Genomic DNA, 11101 nt, shown 5'->3' on the forward strand with positions numbered 1-11101 from the left:
TACGAGGGCTGTCCACAAAATACATTACGTTTTGGAATTAAAAATAAATAAAGTATTGGAAATTTTTTATTATATACAGATGAAAGCCACAGTAAAATACTACTTTTCTGCATAGTTGCCATTTAAATTAAGGCTCTTATCGTAGCGATGGACAAGCTTGGAAATTCCTTCGTCGTAAAATTCGGCCGCCTGCGCCTTCAACCACGTGGTTACCTCTTCTTGAAGCTGTGCGTCGTCATCAAAACGCTACATAGCCAACCACTTCTCCGTTGCTGCGAATAAGTGGAAGTCGCTCGGTGCCAGGTCGGGACTGTACGGCGGACGAGGAAACAACACCCACTTTAAAGATTCGAGAACTTCACGAGTGGCATTTGCCATATGCGCCTGGGCGTTGTGTGAATCTGCAAGATCTTTGAGCCCAACTTTCCCCTACGCTTGTTTTGTATTGCTCTTCTGAGGTTGTGCAGAGTTTGGCAATACCTTTGAGAGTTTATTGTAGGGCCTCTTTCCAGGAAATCCACAAAAATCACACCTTTTCTGTCCCAAAAGACAGTCGCCATCACCTTCCTTGCCGAAATTGTCTGCATGCATTTCTTGTGTTATTGGGGGAATTTGTGTGCCCCCACTGCATTGACTGCAATTTTGTCACGCAGTTCACATGCTTAACCCATGTTTCATCACCAGTAACGATGTGATAGAGTAATGAGTCGCCATTTTTCTCGTAAGGGTCCAAAAACAACGTTGCAGCCATTCGCTGATTTTTGTGAATCTCTGTCAAGATTTTTGGTATCCATCTTGCACAAAACTTGTGGTAACCAAGCTTTTCGGTAATGATTTGGTGCAACAAACTTCGTGAAATTTGTGGAAAACTCATAGAGACTTCCATTATTGTGAAATTACGGTGTTCACAGACCGCGGCATCGACTTTTTCGACAAGTTGGGCAGTCGCTATGCTGGGTCTTCCACTTCGCTCTTCGTCGTGAACGCTAGTTCGGCCATTTTTATGACCCATTGACGCACTCCACCTTCAGTGATTATGTTGTCCCATACACTTCACAAAGCTTCCGATAGATTTCTATCGGTGTACAGTTTTTTGGAGTCAGAAACCTTATTACAGCACGCACTTCACACTTCGAGCCATTTTCAGTTAACTCTGACATTTCAAACTGTCACAGTAACTCAACGGAGTACAGCACGAACCTCTCACTAGCACGGCAGGATGCCGACTGAGCGGCGGAATGCCATGGCACCAAGGTGGCCGCGCTAGCCCCGCCCCTAACGGACACAAACGAAAACGTAATGTACTTTGTGGATAGCCCTCGTATAACAGGTTCCGCTGGAGCTTATTTCTAGCCGGTCGCTGTGACCTTGTGGTTCTAGGCGCTTAAGTCCGGAACGACGCTGCTGCTACGGTCGCAGACTCGAATCCTGCCTCGGGCATGTATGTGTGTGATGTCCTTAGGTTAGGTTTAAGTAGTTCTAAGTGTAGGGGACTCATGACCTCAGATGTTAAGTCCCATAGTTCTCAGAGCCATTTGAACCATTTGAGCTTATTTGTACAAGGTATCTCAAACTCTTTGAGTCAAATTGAAACAGGTGATAGTGGATCCACAACCGGTTCAGTTGAGATAAGGAAATGCATATTTATTGTGTTATATGTTCATACGTAGCATACACGACATAACGGCAACGTTGGTCATAGTAATTGTTCAAACTCAGTGCATATATGCAACGATGCGCGCAGTTGTCTCACACTCTCCAATGATCCCGGCTGTCTCTTTGTAACACCTCCGTTTTCATCCCGACCTGATCTGATCGAATAGCAGCCCAATATTTATTATTAACATGACCTTTGAACCTAATGGGGCTGGTAATCGGAATTGACTGCTACGGAAGTTGTTACTTTCCAGTTCGTCCTGTTCAATACTATAATACTGAATGTATGGTAATAACGAACACCAACAAAGTTTCACTAGTTATGAACTTATATTCTTCTCATACATATCTAAATACGGCTAATCTCACCACAGGCTTTCTTCATTTGCCATTATCGTCACACGCTAATCCATCACTGCATCCAACACTGCAATCCAAGGTTAGGCCGGCGCGGTAGACGCAAAAATAAATGTCGGCTCTAGTAAAGTCACTGATCACTTTTACAAAGATACTTCATCACTTTCCCGGTATTTATTTATTATTTAGGGGTCTAACCACGGCGATGATGACACCCTTTTCAGTTAAAATCCGTGTATTCCAATAATGGCCTCCACACACACACACACACACACACACACACACACACACACACACCATTCCCGCCAACCCCTCTGGCGCATCTCGACACTCGCTCTCACAACACGTCACAATCGATTATTCGCCCTATCGACCTGAGCCGAGTGCAAAGTTATAGTAAGGGCCTACGAACCCCTTACATCTTGTACTGTGGAACAGGCACGGGTGATGAACAGCGTACACCCCTGATCGCCAAACAGGCATACTCTACAGAGGGTAACTCATAGCACGTTCGTGACGACCGCATGCATCGTACAGGCGCATTAGCCAGTGCTGCACGCACGCCACTATGCGGTGTCACCGCAAGGCACCACACTGGCCAGGTTGTAGTCCTCAAATCGGCCGCGGTCCCCCAGTACACATCGGACCCGCTAGTCGCCAGTGTCGACGCCAGCAGACCGAGCGCCGCCACTCGGCTCGTCTTACGAGACAAGCTAGCGCACTGGCCAGTTCTACAGCCGACCTTGATAGGAATAGTTCACTCGTTATAGCTTCAGACATCTCATTTGCAGAGGCACTAGTCAGCATAGCCTTCAGCTATGTCAGTACCTTGTAACACCCCACTCGTCACTTATCTGGTTTTCGCGTGTGTTCACCCCAGGTAATTGACTAACAGATCAACAGAGAGTGCAAAACTGCCGCAATGTCGGATAACGCAAAGAAAGTAATATGGGCCTGTCACTCCTGATTGAACTGCGGCGGCAATGCTGACATTAATTAATTCAGAATTGATCCCTTTTAATTAAAAAGGGGTGCACATTGATGTTATATTCAGCTACTGAACACCAGAGGCAAATGTTGAACATAAAATTAATTAAGAAAGTGACTCGGGATTTCAACTACTTGATTGAAAACAGAGGCAGTCGATTAGCACAGATTTATTTTAACTCACGACCTTCAATCATCACATTACATGACTCTCCTAACAGGCAATCGCAATAAACTGCGTTTGATTCGAGTAAAGTGCGATACTCAAAAGTAATTCCTATCGACTGACCCAGGCGTAATGCGAAGTGCGAGAAGAATTCTACAGTACATGGCCCATGAAACCCTCGTGGGAACATTGCCGACGTGATCCAACAAATTAATCAGTGGCCTGAGCGGGCGCAATATCACCGAATACAGCGTGGCAGCGCGTCGTCGTTGTGTGGACGTCGGCCGACCTCTTGGTGCTGCAAGGCTGCGCTCATCTATGCACTCCTAGTTATCTTGCTGAGTACATACCTGAACCAAAACTTCCTATCTCCAAGCTCAATCGTTATATTTGCTAAGTCCTAAACTGCAGAGATGCTCACTCTTTCTCAGGCAAGCTGAGTCAAGAATGCCACGTCGGCACTCTAGGCAAGCTGGGAACGAAAGACCTCTACGGAGACTTCTCACAGTCCACTCTTCGCCTCGGTTTCCCCTCCAGCAAAATCACTTACGCCAATTGCAGCGCAAGTCGCGTTAATTATGCGTCACTCCCCAGCGCCAACCAATGCCTGCTCTGGGAAGTGAACAAATTCCCACAAAATTTCCCTTCATCTCAACTTCTGTTATTTAGCTCCTCCCAGGCCACCCATCAAGGTTAGCATTTGCACAAACACCAGTTTTTCCGGAATTTTGACTCCCAGGAGAGTACTTCAAATTCCTCAGTCCTACGTTCCCATCGGAGGCCAACGTATTTCATTCTGTCACTCTTCACCTGATTTACTTCAGACTCCGCGGACCGTGAATTCACCGTGAAGTTGCTATAGTCACGAATACGCATATTTTGACCTCTGTTGACCGCTCCAACGTACCTTTGCATGGCTTTCTCGCATGTTTCACTGAAAACGGGACAACGGACATTTATCAACAGACCTAAAGTTCTCTGTCTCTTTCCCGGTACAGTAGCATGGAGTCAGGGTCAACCACCCCCTCACTGTCACTAATCTTAAGGCAGCTGGAGGCCGCGCCCCGTTACCGCTTTCTGAGAGCTTGAGCCACCCTAAGCTGCCTATTGTCGCTTCCACTCCCCAGTCAGCCACGTTTAACTCTGTATACTTCCCTGGGATTAACTAGCCTCCAGTAAATCGATGCGTTTCCACAAAGTTTTTCATGTTGTGTGAATTATTTAAAAACCATCACCTGACATTAATTATTCCAATACATCCATACTATACCCTCTACAAGATGCATTGTGCCTTGTCAGTCATTTTTGTTCAGCCCTACTGTTCGCTCAACGTGACTTAGGTGATCTTTAATGACTTCATGTAAGGGACATAGTTCTTGCCATCTTACAACCTACGACCCAGTCAGGCGCCATATACAGTTTATACATTGACAGTTGATCTATATGTGTGAAGCAATCAGAATTCTAAAGAAGTATTCACAGTTCAGTCTATAACTGCACTTGTAAATTTTATTGTACAAAATCAAGATAGACATTCACCACTGATGTATTTAATTGTATTCCTCTCTACTAACTTTCTAATCACCTAAGATGTCAAGTATAGTTCATTGGTCCTAACGTCAGCCTACACGATCAGCGGGTGAAGTTAATGGCCACACCTCGTGATCAGACTAAGAGTCAAATTGCATGACTCAGCTGGTTCACCCTTATTCCATAAGGCCCAAAGTTCCGCTTCATACATAACACACTATGCCTGGTCTCAGTTGTCCATTGCATCAGTCAGCTCGTGATGTGTCCACTGTGAGCTGTTTTGCTCTGTGCGTTGTATGACGTGTAGTCAAGGATGGAACGTTATTCGTCACGAGAGTTGGCAGAAATGCATTTAATGCACGGTACGGCAGGAGTAGTGTCGGTACAGCAGCACGAATATACAGAGAACGCTTTCCCAACATGCATCATCCTAACCGGACCAAGTTTATGTCCGTGGGAACCAACGTACGAGAGAGGTGGTCGTTCACGCCCCAGACAGTCGGGCAAGGGTCCCGCCAAAGACATCTCTGAACAGCAGACTTTGAAAAGATGGTGTTGCATCATGTGGCCAAACACCCACCAAAAAGCACCAGTCAGCTTGCCTGTGAAACGCACTCTTCGAAGGATACCACGTGGAGTGTAGTCAGGTATTACACCGCTGTCGTAAAGAACGTGTGCAAGCACTGGGACCAACAGATTTTGAGCCCTGCCGTCACTTCAGTCACTGGATTACCCACTGCAGTGCTGCACTGCCGAACTTCATACAATTTGTAATGTTCAGGGATGAGGCCCAGCCTGGCCGCTGTGGCCGAGTGGTTCTAGGCACTTCAGTCCGGAACCGTGCTGCTGCTACGGTCGCAAGTTCGAATCCTGGCCTCGGGCACGGTTGTGTATGACGCTCTTAGGTTTGTTAGGTTTAAGTAGTTCTAAGTCTAGGCGACTGATCACCTCAGATGTTAAGTCCCATAGTGCTTAGAGCCATTTGAACCATTCGATGACGCCCATTTACCTGTAATGGTGTTTGCAACAGCCGTGACAGCCATATCTGGAATGAGGACAATCAACACGCCATCCACACTGCTGGCCACCAGCAACATATGGGCGGGCATAGTCCAAGATCACCTACCAGGACCTTATTTGCTGCCTCCCCGTTTGACTGGTCCACGTTTCCTGGCGTTCCTGCGCGATATGCTGCCACAGTTCTTCGAGACTGTACCCCTTGTTACCTGTGAAAGGAAGTGGTTTCAACACTACAGTGCACCGACCTACTTCGATGCTAATGTCCGCAAATACCTGAACAACACGGTCCCTCGTCGTTGGGTTGGAAATTGGGGTCCTCTCCCATGGCCAGCACAATCTACAGATCTCACACTTCCGGACTTTCTCCTTGTGGGGAAATGTCAAGACGTTGGTATACGAAACACCTGTAGAAACAGGTTATGGTCCAAACTGTCTATCTCCTGGTACAATAGACACCAAGGATGTTTGAGAGAGTGCGGCAGAACTTCATGATCCGTTGCCATGCATGCGTTGAGACTGGCGATCGGTACTTCGAACAGTTACTATGAGCTACGTTATTGCTATGCGGTGTACTCTGTGTACGTCCATCGCACGATAAATATGCATTGCCGACTATTGTTTCCGTGTCTCAATACAGTCGGCTGTGGACACAGTGTCACCTCTTTCATTTCCACCCAAAAGGATTGGGATAGCCTGTATAAGCTGCTCAGTCATACCTGGTATGTGGTGATTTGCCTAGGTAAAATAATATTGGAAGATACAATTGAGGGAAAAAACAGCGGGAGACTATCCAAGTAGAAGTACAATGAACGGTTGATGGTGGCCAAAGAATGGAACATCGAGCGCGGTCTAAGAAGAGAGCTACACTAAGATAACTGAAAAAAGGACTGCTGCAAGCCAACTCACTGACTGAAAACGGGTGACGTAAGAACTGCAACATTACACTGACGATGAATGCTCGAGGGGCTATAATCATTTACTAATGCAAGGTCGAACAGAACTCTCTCAATTATGTAACGACCGCTGCTGTGGCTCAGCGACACAGGAGCAACCTTCACGATCTACAAAATGCAAGTCAGAGCAATCAGAGTGGAACTCCAATAAAGAAACCTTCGCGTTAAGAAAGGTGCAAAACAGCTTAAGACTTGAGGAAAAAGTGAAGCAAGTGACAGAAAGTTTTGGAAGAAGAATGGAAATGCAACGAGAGTAGACAGTAATGTTTCAATTTGCAGGCGAAATAGATCTTCTGACCTAAAGCAAGACTGTGTTGCGAGACATGGTGAATAGGTTCGACAACGTACCCTGCACAAAATAATTTTAAACAAAGCTGAGAAGAAGATGATGTTGACTGGAAGAAAGAAGAACAGTGCTTTGGTTAACAACAAAATTATTCTGTTTCCAGTTGTAGGAGGAGGATACGAGATGGGCCTTTGTACTACAAACACAAAGACATACAGTTGCGTGGGTGAAATTTATTCACTTTTATTTACAACTTTTACACGTACCCAACCTGACAAAGACAAATAAAAGAGTATTTAAAGTCCCCTGTTACACTTACACTTGTTGGTGTAAGTTACTACTGTCCTTCGTTCACTGACTTGTTGCTTCTAGTCACTGACAACTATGCCGCACGCGTCGATGGCAGAGTTGCGAGGTCCGTCGTGTCTTTCGCACAGTATCTTTTTTTCTATCCGATGGAAGTCCCAATACTTCCCTGATCCACACTTCATAAGTGGCAGGGTAAGAGTTTTAATTCTGTTTACTTAGTCTCTTGAGGTGGACTTTTCCATGGCGAAAGAGCCCCGTAAGTGTGCCCCGGCGTTGTTTATTCAGCTGTGTGGAATTCCTATTTTTTGTATTTACTTGTTGCACCAGGGAGCGATGTACTTTACATCTTCCCCTAAGGCGCTACATTGATGCCTCTGACATCGTGAACATGTCGGGACGTGTTTTAAGATGATCTAGTCGTTGGTGTATCGTGGTGGGTTTGCTTCTGGTATCATCTGGTCGATGGTTCTGACTTAGGTCTCTGCATGTATATCTGCTATTCTACGCTGTCTGGAATCTCTCAGTATCCACCTGTGGCACTTATGCTGCACGATCTGAATTTTTCTTGTCTGTATCGCTTGCCAGACCCCCATGAGGTGCTACCAAAAAATATTTTTGATTGGCCACTAGCGCAATATAATTGGGCTTTAGTGGAAGTAGAAAGCTAAGTGCTTACGAATATGGGGAGCAGTTGTTTCGCCATTCCCGACGACTTTTGCCATACGTCTCGTAGATGATTACGGAATAAGAGCTGTCTATTCATACTTACTCCCAAAGACTTGACTTTCGCGCTCCATGGGATTTTTTGGCCATGGAGATTTAGTGTTAAATCTCAGTTAATTTCTTGCAAAAGTACACAGCTATTGTCCTTAGGCGGTTAATTTTGTTGCTATGACACCCTTAGAGACGTTAAATGAAACTGAGTTTTTACACTCCTGGATATGGAAAAAAGAACACATTGACACCGGTGTGTCGCTCTGGACACTGCGAGAGGGCTGTACTAGCAATGATCACACGCACGGCACAGCGGACACACCAGGAACCGCGGTGTTGGCCGTCGAATGGCGCTAGCTGCGCAGCATTTGTGCACCGCCGCCGTCAGTGTCAGCCAGTTTGCAGTGGCATACGGAGCTCCATCGCAGTATTTAACACTGGTAGCATGCCGCGACAGCGTGGACGTGAACCGTATGTGCAGTTGACGGACTTTGAGCGAGGGCGTATAGTGGGCATGCGGGAGGCCGGGTGGACGTACCGCCGAATTGCTCAACACGTGGGGTGTGAGGTCTCCACAGTACATCGATGTTGTCGCCAGTGGTCGGCGGAAGGTGCACGTGCCCGTCGACCTGGGACCGGACCGCAGCGACGCACGGATGCACGCCAAGACCGTAGGATCCTACGCAGTGCCGTAGGGGACCGCACCACCACTTCCCAGCAAATTAGGGATACTGTTGCTCCTGGGGTATCGGCGAGGACCATTCGCAACCGTCTCCATGAAGCTGGGCTACGGTCCCGCACACCGTTAGGCCGTCTTCCGCTCACGCCCCAACATCGTGCAGCCCGCCTCCAGTGGTGTCGCGACAGGCGTGAATGGAGGGACGAATGGAGACGTGTCGTCTTCAGCGATGAGAGTCGCTTCTGCCTTGGTGCCAATGATGGTCGTATGCGTGTTTGGCGCCGTGCAGGTGAGCGCCACAATCAGGACTGCATACGACCGAGGCACACAGGGCCAACACCCGGCATCATGGTGTGGGGAGCGATCTCCTACACTGGCCGTACACCTCTGGTGATCGTCGAGGGGACACTGAATAGTACACGGTACATCCAAACCGTCATCGAACCCATCGTTCTACCGTTCCTACACCGGCAAGGGAACTTGCTGTTCCAACAGGACAATGTACGTCCGCATGTATCCCGTGCCACCCAACGTGCTCTAGAAGGTGCAAGTCAACTACCCTGGCCAGCAAGATCTCCGGATCTGTCCCCCATTGAGCATGTTTGGGAATGGATGAAGCGTCGTCTCACGCGGTCTGCACGTCCAGCAAGAACGCTGGTCCAACTGAGGCGCCAGGTGGAAATGGCATGGCAAGCCGTTCCACAGGACTACATCCAGCATCTCTACGACCGTCTCCATGGGAGAATAGCAGCCTGCATTGCTGCGAAAGGTGGATATACACTGTACTAGTGCCGACATTGTGCATGCTCTGTTGCCTGTGTCTATGTGCCTGTGGTTCTGTCAGTGTGATCATGTGATGTATCTTACCCCAGGAATGTGTCAATAAAGTTTCCCCTTCCTGGGACAATGAATTTACGGTGTTCTTATTTCAATATCCAGGAGTGTATGTTTGTTGTGTGATGTCGTCCGCTAGTTACGAATACCGTATCATAGGCGAACTGGACCAGCGTGATGTTATTGATGGGAGACATCTCATCAACGTAAATTGTGTATAACATCGGCTATAAGACAGAATCATGTGGAATTCCTGCTTGTAGTCTTTTGTGTCTGATCGCTTTTCCCTCGAAAGATAAAAGCTGGTTACGAGCTTGGAGTAGCAGAGTGCTGTTGCAGCTTGTATCTACCACACGAGGTTGGCTTGCCAAACCTTATCGTCCGTTTTCTCCGCCGCAGCTAAATTGGAAAGGCTGAAGTACCTAGTAATGTGTTTCGCCAGCCCAGGCACTTGGTGGTCAGCGGAGATTTTCTGCTTGAAGCTATACTGGTCTATTCTGATGGTTTCGTCAATAAGATGTTCTTGGATGACTTTCTTCATTAATGTTTCAAGGACTTTACTTAGACTGTTCAGAAGGCTTATTGTGAGCGGTCTTTGCTAGGTTTACGACGGGACCATATTTGCCAACTTCTATTTTGTTGGGAAGTTGTAGTTCGCCCCTACACATGGGAGCTAAAAATGAAACATATGATTCCCAGACGCTGTGCGGCGCATTTCGAAACTGGACACGGACCTTATCCCGTGCATTTTACGTACACCACGAAAGTCGCTGCCAGACGTGGACATGTTCATGCGGGGAAGATGATGTCCCGGAACAGAGAGCCTTCTTTTGCGGACAGTAGAGGAACACCAGAAATACACTACTCATAAACTACAGTAACACAGAATAACGAATCTACACGATAATAATATATGAGGAACAGTGGTCTCGACTGAAAGCTCTTACAGGCAAAATATGCAAAACCACACACAAACAAGTCCTCACCGGCGCTGAGTCTATACGGGCTGTAAAGACATTGAAATATCTCGAAAACTGCACATCGGATCAGAAGAAGTCGTAAGTGCAATTTGTTTGCCTCGGAGGCGGACATCCAATGATTCCAGCCTCGAGCCACCACCCAACCCGTTCGGGGATGGCCGGGGCCAACTTCGAAGTCTTTCATGGCAACCCAGCTTTTTAAATTCTAGTTTATGATGCTACGGCGAAATCTGCATCTAAAGCATTTTCTCCGTTTCGCCACACATGGCGCTATAAATGGGGGAACATAAATGGGTACACAATCACAATTCATGACATGCTGCTCAATAACCCTTGAATGTCCAATGAGACGTTGGACACCCCACCTACATGTTGCGAGGGTAGGACAGGCCAGTATTTTATAACTTTTGATTGGAAACAGCACTCGCAACGTTGCATTGCTCCGACATATCGAACATGGGAGCATTCGACACGCCGCAGTGACCGTTGCTCGAGGCGAAAACTACTCTACTTTTCTACTTAGAGTAAGTGCTCAACGTCAGTATACGTAGTGATCCGCTTCTCAAATGACTGTACACGTCACATAAGCGTATCTGTGGAAATGTCAGAGCAGGCGTTTCTGATTCGGTC

Source organism: Schistocerca gregaria, chromosome 3 (genome assembly GCF_023897955.1).
Source record: "Schistocerca gregaria isolate iqSchGreg1 chromosome 3, iqSchGreg1.2, whole genome shotgun sequence".
Lineage (NCBI taxonomy): Eukaryota > Metazoa > Arthropoda > Insecta > Orthoptera > Acrididae > Schistocerca > Schistocerca gregaria.